This window comes from Chlorocebus sabaeus, chromosome 13 (genome assembly GCF_047675955.1).
Source record: "Chlorocebus sabaeus isolate Y175 chromosome 13, mChlSab1.0.hap1, whole genome shotgun sequence".
Taxonomy (NCBI): Eukaryota; Metazoa; Chordata; class Mammalia; order Primates; family Cercopithecidae; genus Chlorocebus; species Chlorocebus sabaeus.
The window spans coordinates 60,310,942-60,322,351 of NC_132916.1; positions in this window are offsets into that span (position 1 = coordinate 60,310,942).

The following is an 11,410-nucleotide window of genomic DNA, read 5'->3' on the forward strand; positions in this document are numbered from 1 at the left end:
TTTTAATTGAGAATCATTCAGCCAAACTGTCAGCCACACCTTTTAAACTAGTGGATATCTGACCATATCTCTTCCTCCAGATAAAACTTTACCCAAGGATTACAACAGGCAAAAATATCTTTTTTTGTGTTTTAGTCGGTGCTATAAAATGAGGAAATAAAATAAATAAAAAGCATAAATGTTGGAAAGAAAAAAGTATACTATTTTTATTCAAATATAACATGGTTATGTATGTTAAAAACTATAAATATCTAAAAAAAATACTACTAGGCTCATACATGATTTTAACAATGTCACAGCTATAGGTTAACATTAAAATACCTATTGTATTTCTTTTTTTTTTTTTTTTTTTTTTTTTGAGACGGAGTCTTGCTCTGTAGCCCGGGCTGGACTGCAGTGGCCGGATCTCAGCTCACTGCAAGCTCCGCCTCCCGGGTTTACGCCATTCTCCTGCCTCAGCCTCCGGAGTAGCTGGGACTACAGGCGCCCGCCACCTCGCCCGGCTAGTTTTTTGTATTTTTTAGTAGAGACGGGGTTTCACCGTGTTAGCCAGGATGGTCTCGATCTCCTGACCTCGTGATCCGCCCGTCTCGGCCTCCCAAAGTGCTGGGATTACAGGCTTGAGCCACCGCGCCCGGCCTGAAATACCTATTGTATTTCTATATACTATCAAAGAATGGGAAAATTAAATTAAAAATCCAACACAATTTAAAATAGTATCAATTGACACAAAATACTTGGAAAACTTAAATAAAATATGTCTAAGATCTGTATGCTGGGAATAAGAAACATTGCTGCAAGAAATTAAAGAATACTTATTTAAAGAAATTAAAGAAAATTTATTTAAATAGAAATATATACCATGTTCATGGATTTGAAGACTCAATATTTTTAAGATGCATTTTTTTTTTCCTAAATTGATCTGTAGAGTCAAAGTATTCCCAAACAAAATCTTAGGGTTTTTTTTTTATTTTGGTAGAAACTGACAAGATGATTCTAACATGTATATGAAAAGACCAAGGCTGGGCACAGTGGCTCATGCCAGTATTCCCAACACTATGGGAGGCTGAGGCAGGTGGATCACCTGAGGTCAGGAGTTCAAGACAAGCCTGGCCAACTTGGCAAAACCCCAACTCTACTAAAAATACAAAAAAAAAAAAAAAATTAGCCGGGCATGGTAGCACGTGCCTGTAATCCCAGCTACTCAGGAGGCTGAGCCAAGAGAACCACTTGAACCTAGGAGATGGAGGTCGCGGTGAGCCAAGATTGTGCCACTGCACTCCAAACCGGGTAACAGAGTGAGACTCTGTCTCAAAAAAAGAAAGAAAAGAAAAGACCAGCTACTCAGAATAGCCAAAATTATCTTGAAATAAAAAAATACTTTGTAGTACTTATCTCACTTGATCTCAAAACTTATAATAATCAAGGTGAATGATATGATGTAAAGATAGATTAATAGTTTAACAAAAGCAAATAGCGAGTCCAGAAACCAAACCACATTTACCCAGTCACTTGATTGTTTTTTAAATGTCATCAACTTAAGTTAATAGGGGGAAGAAAAGTCTTTTTGACAAAAGGTTCTGTAAAAAATGACTACTTATAAGAAAAAAGTTGCGCCTCAAACTCTGTGCCATTCATAAAAATTAGTTCTACACACATCATAGTCCTAAATGTAAAAGATAAAATTCTAAAACTTTTTGAAGAAAACATAGAGGATTATTTCTGCAACCCTGTGAAAGACAATCCAATGAGACCCTGAACTGTGGATTTCCATGTCTGTTTTTGCATTGCCCAATTTTAGCAAAAATTCTGTCAAATTTGTTTAACCAGAATCTCTCACCCTTCATAACTGATCATCGTCAATATTTGATCAAATTCCTTATCTCCCACCACCTCCCAGGTGATATCTGATTACTCTGTCCTGACTTCAGCAAGAATCCCGTTAAGCTGATTTAACCAGAATCCCTTCTTACTCCTCATGTTTCCTCTTAGTAATTTTCCATCCACTGACTCCCACCTTGCTTCTTGGCTATGAATGCTTCACTTGTCTTCGCTGGACTTTCAGAGGCTGGAAGTCCAAGATCAAGCTGTGAGCAGGGTTGGTTTGGGGGCTGGACATGTAGAATGTGCAAGTACAAGTGGTCTCTGATGTCTCTTTTTATAAGGACACTAATTCTGTTTGATGAGAGCCTCTCACCATTATGACCTCCCTTAACTTTAATTTCTTCCTTAGAGGTCTTATCTCCAAACAACCACACTGAGGATTAGGGCTTCAACATATGAATTTTGGGGAGATACAAACATTTTGTCCATAGTAGTCATAAAAATGTCAGTTTGGATTAACTCTAAAATCAATAATGCATTGCTTTACTTAATTAAGAATGAACCAATGTCTGATTCTCAAAGCTTGAGTTCTCATCACAAGCTAGGCCATTGAGTCAAATAGAAATAATTATACATTCAAGATCTTATCTAACTATAATACAAATTGAATATTAGTGTAACCTATCGACAGAAGCTTGCCCTGTTAACAGTACTTACAAAAAAATTTGAGTGCCTTTTGTGCAATACCCAATGTATTAGGACAATACCCAATGTAACCTGGACATAGGAATGCTGCCATGTTTATAGCCCACTCAATAGGAAAGATGAAACTCATCAACCAAGGCAGACATATTGCAGCCACCTAACCTTGTCTGCCACATAATTGTTTCCCTATAAAGATCTGTCAATGCATTGACTGCTTGGTTTAAACGTCCTAATAGTACAGCATTCATTTCTTATGAGGTGCTTTCTAATATCTTGCATTTAACTTCCAAATGTAACCTTTGCTGTATTATGGGACTGACTCTTTCTTTTATTGCATTAAAACTAGCAGATGCATACTGAGTAATTAGCTTTGCCTTTCTTTCTATACTTTCTCTTAAATCTTTATAAGGGATAGCATGGGAACTGTATTTTTATCATCCAAGTTTGCCTCCAAGTCCAACTGTGTAGTGAAAGGGCAGCAGGAAACTTCATGAAGTATGCTTTTTGCTCAGAGTCAGAACCCACATTCAGAACTTTGCTGGGGATAAGAGAAAGGTCAAACCTGTGGGTTAAAAGAGAAAGAGAGAGAGACAAGAAATTTACAGATTTTTATGAAGAAAGCTACAGTAATTTGTGCTCTGGACACAAACAGACTTGGGTTAGGGTACTGGCTGTACCACTTAACCTATATAGGCCTTAGTTTCTATATTAATAAAGCAAGGCTAATGGTGAATATAAAGGTTTTAAAGGCCCTAGAAAATAGCAGGGGCTCAAAAAATGTCACAATTATTATTCCAAAGAGCATTTGGTGACATAAAACACAAGGATAAATATCATCCAGGAAATATGGAAGATTCTGGGTAGGTGATAGTCAGTCCAAACACCATTCCCAAAGCCAATGCATGAGCAAATTGCTTTGGAGCCAAGAAATGCTAGGAATTAATGACATCTTGGGCTTCAAGGAAATAGTGAGGAACTGATCTCCCACAGGTGTGGGAACCTATTCAAACTCACTGTTTTCCTCCATGTCCTCTGGCTGATGCCCAAATTCAACCTGGATGACTTGTCACACCTGTGACACTAGCACCCACCCAACTCTGATACTCGCCAGTTTAGCAAGGCCCTCTGCCATGTTCACGAACCTAAACTCCAGACCCCTTAGGACACACTGATTTACACTTTGGGGCACTTTGCCCCACTGGAAGAGTATAGGAGTAGGGAGAATCCAGAACAATGGTAAGAGAAGCTTACTCTCCCAACCTCATCATCTCTGGCTTTCTCTATCCCTGAACCCCTTCCTCATAGACTCTCCAGATCTCATGAGTTTGACTAAGTGACTCATGAAAAACTCTCATTACTGAAGCCTGAGATTTCTCCTTTGCTTGCCAGTCATCCTGTATCTCTCCAGAGTCAGCACATTTGCAATTTCCATCTCAATGATTATTTTAATAAGTGAATTAGGTTTGTTGCCACTCTGTAGATTTAGGAAGGACCCTCATCTATGAGTTATTTCGGTCTCACATCCCAAAAGTCCACATTTCTACCTCAGCAGGCCCATGTCATGTTTGTTCCACAGTTCAGAATATCTGAACTTTTGGTTTAGAACTGGCTGATTGGGACCTGGAGTTCATGCAGGCAACCTGCTCTGGAGTCTGTGTCCTTATTCCTATTCTAGACCACGTCCCTCTAACTAGAGTGGATGGGGAGGGGAGAAGAATGGAACATAAAAGGTAGGTTAAAGCTGGATTGAATAGAATCTTGAAAGCTAAACCAAAGAATTAGAATCTTACTGTGTAGGCAGTCGGAAATCAGAGAGATTAAACAAAGAAGTTTTTGAGGAATAGTAATTGGCTGGCAGAACACAGGATTGAATAGAATAAGGAAGATATTAAAAGATTAAGAGACTATTTAGGAGGTATTACATTAATCTAGGTTTAATAAGATGAAAACTCAGCCTAGGAGGTAACACTGGGAACTAAAAGGAAGTGATGGGCATGAGCCAGTTAATATCAGCATGACATGGTGGCTGATTGGAGTGGAGAGTAAAAGCAGTAAGTCTGGTTTTAAGAGCAGATGATGAGCAGAACTAATTACACACACACACTCATAACTAAGGAGTTGTATTTAATTATTTAATCTTAACCTAAATTTTTATTCCTTAATTTAAACCTTCTCTCTTTTTTTTTTATCTTCAGCTTAAACATTGCTGTTTAAATCTTCCTTAACACTTTTGCTTAAGACTAAATGATCCTGATATTGTTTTTTCTCATTCCTCCATTTCTTAAAGACATATTTATATATACATATATGTTAATTAATGGGCAATGTTGGTATGCATGTACTCTCTACTATATCTGTATAAGTGAAAGCAAAAAAGGGATTCTGGAGATAAAAATAAGAATGCTAGCTCTCCTTTATTGAACAATTATTATGTACCTACTTCTGTGCTGAGCTGCTCGTACGTATTATCAATTGAATGCCCATAACAACCCTAAGAAATAGGTACCATTATTGTCTTCATTTTCCCAGGAGGAGGCTGAGGCTTGGAGGAGTATGAGAACTTGCTGACAGTCATAACATCTGAAGGGGATTAGAATATGTCAAACCAAAATATGCCACTTTGGCATAATAATTATTTTAAGTTGAAAGCAATTGAGAAAAAGCAGACATAAGAAGAACTCTTTTCCCTTCCACTATCTGCCTAAACATAGGGCATAGAGCTTTCTTGTGAAAGTATTTCCCCATCTTCCATATCAGGAAAGGGAGAACAAACTGTACCATTGGAAATGGAGACAGCACCTAAATGAGTCTGTATAGACAAACCTCACTACATAAACTTTATCTACCATTTGGTTTTCCCCATATATTTACCTTCCCACAATTTGCCACTCCTAGAAAGCCAAGTCCCTTTCTTTTGTGTGGTCACTTCTCCATAATTTATCACTCTTTGTTAAAATGGTATATAAGGCCAAGTCTAGTCACTTCTTTGGGTTGTTTCTTTCTGTTTATAAAGCCCATGTACATGTACAAAGATTAACATCCAGTAAATTTTGTATGCTTTTCTTCTGTTAATCTGTCTTCTGTTAGTTTAATTCTCAGGCCCCAACTACAGAAGATAAGAGGGTATAGGAAAAGTTTTTCTTCTCTACAAACCAAAAGTCACAAGGCTAATATTTAATCCCCTGATTCTCTCCTCCAGAGTCCATACCCTTCATCATTATTGATAAAGGTATGATAATGAATTCTAAATTCATTTCTTAAAATCTGCTAATTGGGAAAAGAAGTAAAGAAAAGTTTGATATTCTCCTTCATATAATGGCTTATTTATACCTATAACTTATTTGTCAAATACAAATGCTACTGTGGTACTATTTATGTGGCATGTGATCCAAAGACTGTTACCACACAGTATACTAAAAATGGATGTGACATATTTCCTGTGAAGGAGAATTTGGTATGATTTAGAAAATCTTGACTCTTATTCAATAACTTAATTTTTATCCAAGATATAAACATATAATTGTTTCAAGTATAAACTTCAGCACAGAATGTCAGCATATTATGGCACACCCCATAAAAAGACTGTAAAAAACAATTATTGTTTTATGTTCAATTAAAGAGAGGGAAAATTTTAAAAAGGGGCTATGTCAATCAGAAAGAAGAGTACCTAGAGCTCATTAATTTAAAGACAGAATCTCAAAAAAAATGGTAATTGACATGCTTGCTTCAGGTGAGTACTATTCATATTATCATTAATCAACTCTTCATTTGAGAAACACACAGAAGGGAATTGCTCAAAGAGTAGGTATCATATTTAATTTTTTCCACTATGTTTTTCCTAGTTTCAAATATGTTCTTCAAATCTGGCATTCACGGTTGCTACTGTATTGGAATAATGGTAACAACAGGCTGATGAGAATCTTAAGTGGCACTTACTCAGTGGAGTAATTGGAAGCTGCAATGGTTATACAAATAAATGCCCTTCAGAGGGAAGAATGAGAGATTTGCCTTGAAACTGCAGCTGTAAAAAGTTAGTGCTGGTAAGTGAAGAAACAGAAACTAAGTGAGAGAATGGGAACTATGGTAGCAATAACTAATGAAGATCACTGTGCAGAGCTGTAATGGTGTTCAGAGTAGATGTGCAAGTCCATATGTATGTAGCAAATACAAATCTCAATGCACAAAATAATGTGCAGATGAATATATTTTAATTTTGTTAATAAGGTTATTTTAATTTCTGTTATAAGCTCTCTTCCACCAAGACAGAAGCATGGTCACATGCTTAGGTGAAAAGAATATCCCAGATACCCATGTCTAGACAGCATGCGGGGGTGACAGGCTCATTAACTTCACACTTACTGGGCCATCAGTACTTTACTTATAATCTCATTCATGGTTTTGAACTTTTTAAAAAATGTTCCCACTTTGTTATTTGTTACACCTCTCTTATAAGTGATTTTCAGAAAAGCAGAAACATATTAAAGGAAAAGTTTATTTGATTCATTTGCAAGGCAGAGTCCACAGATTTCTTTTGGCTATTCCTCTTTGAACTTTCAATGGAACAAACAGTGCAATTTTTATCCCTTCTGTTTTTAGAGCAGCAGCTGTAAAAGTAATTAATGGCTAAAGAGACTCTAGCACATCCTACTGAAGGCCATTCTGGGTTCAGCAGGAGCTCTGGACCCCAGGCTCCTGCTTCTGCACATTCACAGACTTGCAGAGAGCACTCTGATGAATGCCAAAGGACCCTTCTCCCAAACTTTGGATCTCTGCAGTACCCTGATCCATTTTGACCACTGCCACTCATAAAGAAAACTGGCGTCAACAGGTGTTTTCATACTATTTCCAATGATGATTTTGGTGCATATCCAGTATTTTTTTTAATCTCTAGGAGTTGACAATGTACTCATGAATTCTATTAAAAAATGAGAATTTCCCCTAATATGTTTTCTCTTCCTTTCAACCTCCACTTTCTTCTTTTTGTCTCTACCTTCCTTAAAATAGCGTTGTGCAAAAACATCCCTGCGGTTAAATAATAATCACGTATAATGAGGAAGCGTTCTGTGGGTGCCCTCTGCAGAGTCAGAGGCCTGATGTGGGACTGAAAACACAAGCTGGCCTCCAGGCCTGGTGAGGGTCATGCTCCCTGTGATCTCGAGTCAATTGCTCGATGCTTTGGATTCTCAGTTTTCTGATCTTTAAAATAAGGATAACAGTACCTACCTGGTCTACTTCACAGTGTCCTCGAGGGATCATGAAAGTGAGTGTATTTTGTAAACTGCAGTGTTCCATAGGGACATAAGGAATGATGATCTTATTGATTTTATTAGAACAAGACTCTTCAGAAACAGTGGTGAGAGAAAGAAATCAGTCCGGGATTCCTCTTTTCCATCTCATTGACTCATCTGATAACACCGGGGCAGTGACTTGATGCTGCATATGGCTTGATGCTGCATATTCCCTAGTGGACTGAGAGAACACACATTTGCTAAATATGGAGGGGAAGATGAGCTTTCTGAACGCCCTCCCATTGTCTGCACTGGAGCTGAGCCAGGCCACATCTTCAGGATACTGATCTGAGGACGGTCAGGCTCAATTCATTCTGCCTGAGCTTTGCTGCTGTTCCTTCAAACTACTTAGGAAAGTGGTATTAGGTTGTGATGGCTGCTGCCCCACCCTTGGGAGAATGCCCAGGGGATGTGGACTGCTTAGGCAGCCACAGGAAGCTGGACCAGAAAGTGCAGAGTCACTGTGTGCCCAGGCGCCTGCATGCAGATATTCCTCCACCACATACATTGTTAGTGGGCCCTCTCACAAATGCCTGATATTTAACATTTAAGAAAGTCAGCAAAATGTTTTGTTAGCCTTTTATTCACCATTTTAAGAATATAACGTTTATCCAGTTTGTATTGGATAAAATCGGTAAAAAAATAAAATTAAAAAAAAATATGTCTATGACTGCACTATAGACCCAGGGCCCCAAATTATTCTGATGATGGCCAAGTAAAAACATTAAAAGTTGAAAAATATAATAGCATCCAGGATATTACTGAAGATTAGTTTTAAGCTTAAGTTTTTTTCCCTTTCTTACCCAGATTTGAGTATGAGAAGATTTAAAGAATTCTATAAAAACTGTAAAAATGCATCTGCTAAATAAATAACAGTATTTATTTCACAAAAATGTCCTAAGTTTTGTAATGCCTCTAAAACAATTCTCAAACTTCTCGGTCTCAGTATCCCTTTAAAATTCATACATTATTTAGGACCCCAAAGGGCTTTTGTTCATGTAGATAATATCAATATGTATTCATTGTATTAAAAGTTAAACTTGTGCATAACGTGCATGTACCCTAGAACTCAAAGTACACTCAAAGTGTAATAATTAAAAAAATTAAAAAATTTAAAAAAAAAAGTTAAACTTGAGAGTTTTAAAAAATTTATTTACTAACTCATTTAAAATTAGCAAAAACAAACTCATACTACCTGTTAACATCCAGTGCAATGATGTTGTCATATTGATGCAGGATTTCTTGCTCCTTCGCTCAGCTAAGTCTGGGTTCTTGTCTCATGACCAGGAAGAAGTAGGCACATGGGTACTCTAAGAGTGAGCAAGGCAGGAAATTTTATTGAGTGATGAAACAGCTTTTAGCAAGAAGAGGACTGGGATGGTCCCCCTACCCAAAGGCAGGGAAGTTCTCAATATGGCTGAGCCCAGGGCTTTTTAAGGGCTCAGAGTAGGGAGTGTGTGCTGACTGGTTTGTGAGTATGCAAAAACGGTCAAAGCAAAGATGCTACTCAAAGGTGGGCATGACAGTGTAGAAAACCAATTAGGAAAGGGTAGGTATATGTAAAATGGGTGAAGGGTGGAGATCAATCAGAGGAAAGCACACCAAACAGGAAAGTGGGTTCTCAGTCCAGTTCAAGGATTTAACTTGTAGCTTGGCTTTCAGGCTTTAAACTGTCTTCGGCTTGGAGATGGAATTTCGCTGGGGACTCGCCCCTACCTGCTTAGGCATTTGGCAGCCTCCTGCTGCTCTCAATATTTCATATAGCTATGGAAAAACTCCATACATAAGCAAATGAGAGTGAGAAGGGCAAATGACTTCTTAGTACTTGCTTGTCAAGAGCCTGTTTGATGATTTTGCTGTAAAATATTTTTATCTCCATGAAGAAAGTGTTAAATAAAATGAGGAATTACAATTTATTATCCTAGGATTTTTAAAAGTCTGATTCATTGACCTTAAAAAGTATATTTGCATTGTTAAAATTGTGGGCAATGAGTTTGAATCCTCGTCCTGTCATGTACTGGTTGAATGACCTCGGACAAGCTATTCACGTTTCCTGGACTTCAGTGTCCTCATCTGTAAAATAAAAATGATAATTGTATACCTTCCCCTTGGGGATGTTGCGATGAGCAAATTACTTAACAGGTATGTCATGGTTGTCCAGAGGAAACAAAAATGTATATATAAAATATTAGATATGTTCTATATATGTGTGTGTGCGCGACAGAGATACACACACATACACACACAAACACACACACACAGATTTATTTTAAGGAATTGGCTCACATTACGGAGGCTGGCAAGTGCAAAATCTTCAGGGTGGACTGGAACCTGGAGACCCAGGGAAAAGCCAGTGTGCTGCAGTTCAAGTCCAAAGGTCATCTGCTGGCAGAATTCTCTCTTGCTCCAGGGAAGGTTAATCTTTTGTTCTGTTAAGGCCTTCAACTGATTGAATAATTATGGAGGGCAATTTGTGTTGCTCACAGTCCACCAATTTAAATGTTAATCTCAGTTAAAACCACTCTCAAAGTAACAACCAGAATAATGTGATCACATATATGGGCACCATGACCCAGCCAAACTGATACAAAAAAGTAACTATATAAGACACTTTAATTGACCAAAAAAGTCAAACTCTATAAAATATTTGAAGATACTTATTCTGAGCCAAAAATGAGGACCATGACCTGTGACACAGCCTCAGGAAGTCCTGAGAATATGTGCCCAAGGTGGCTGGGTTACAGCTTGATTTTATACACTTTAGGGAGACAGAAATTACAGGCAAAGACATAATACATATAAGATTTATATTGGTTCAGCCTGGAAAGGCAAGACATCTAGGGGGACGGGGGAGTGTGACTTCCAGGTCACAGGTAAATTCATAGATTTCCTGATTGGCAATTGGTTGAAAGAGTTCAATTATCATCTAAAGCAAGCTTGTCCAATCTGCAGCCTGCAGGCCACATGCAGCCCAGGACAGCTTTCAATGTGGCCCAATACAAATTCATAAAATTAAAATATTATGAAATTTTTTTTGTAATTTTTTTTTTTTAAGCCCATCAGCTATCATTGGTGTTAGTGTATTTTATGTGTGGCCCAAGACAGTTCTTTCAGTGTGGCCCAGGGAAGCCAAATGATTGGACACTCCTAATCTAAAGAGTTAAAGTCAGCAGAAAGAAATGCCTGGGGTTAAGATAAGGGGGGGCTATGGAAGACAAGGTTCTTGTTAAATAGATGAAGCCTCCAGGTAGCAGGCTTCAAAGACAGTGATCATGGTAAATGTCTCTTATCAGATCTTAAAAGGTGCCAAACTCTTAATTAAATCACTCATGGATCAGGAAAAGACCTGGAAAGGGAAGGGGATTCTCTACAGAATGTAAATTCTCCCCACAAGAGATAGGGCCATTTCAAAATACGTCGAAGAAATATATTTTGGGGTAAAATACTTTGATTTCTTTCAGGAACTGCCATCTGTCATGTGATGCTATACTAGAGTCAGGTTGGAAATTGGTATCTTATTGCCACAAAGAGTCTGTTTTCTCAGTCTTAAGATCTCTGTTTTAATGTTAATGTCAGTCGGTTGTGCCTGAATT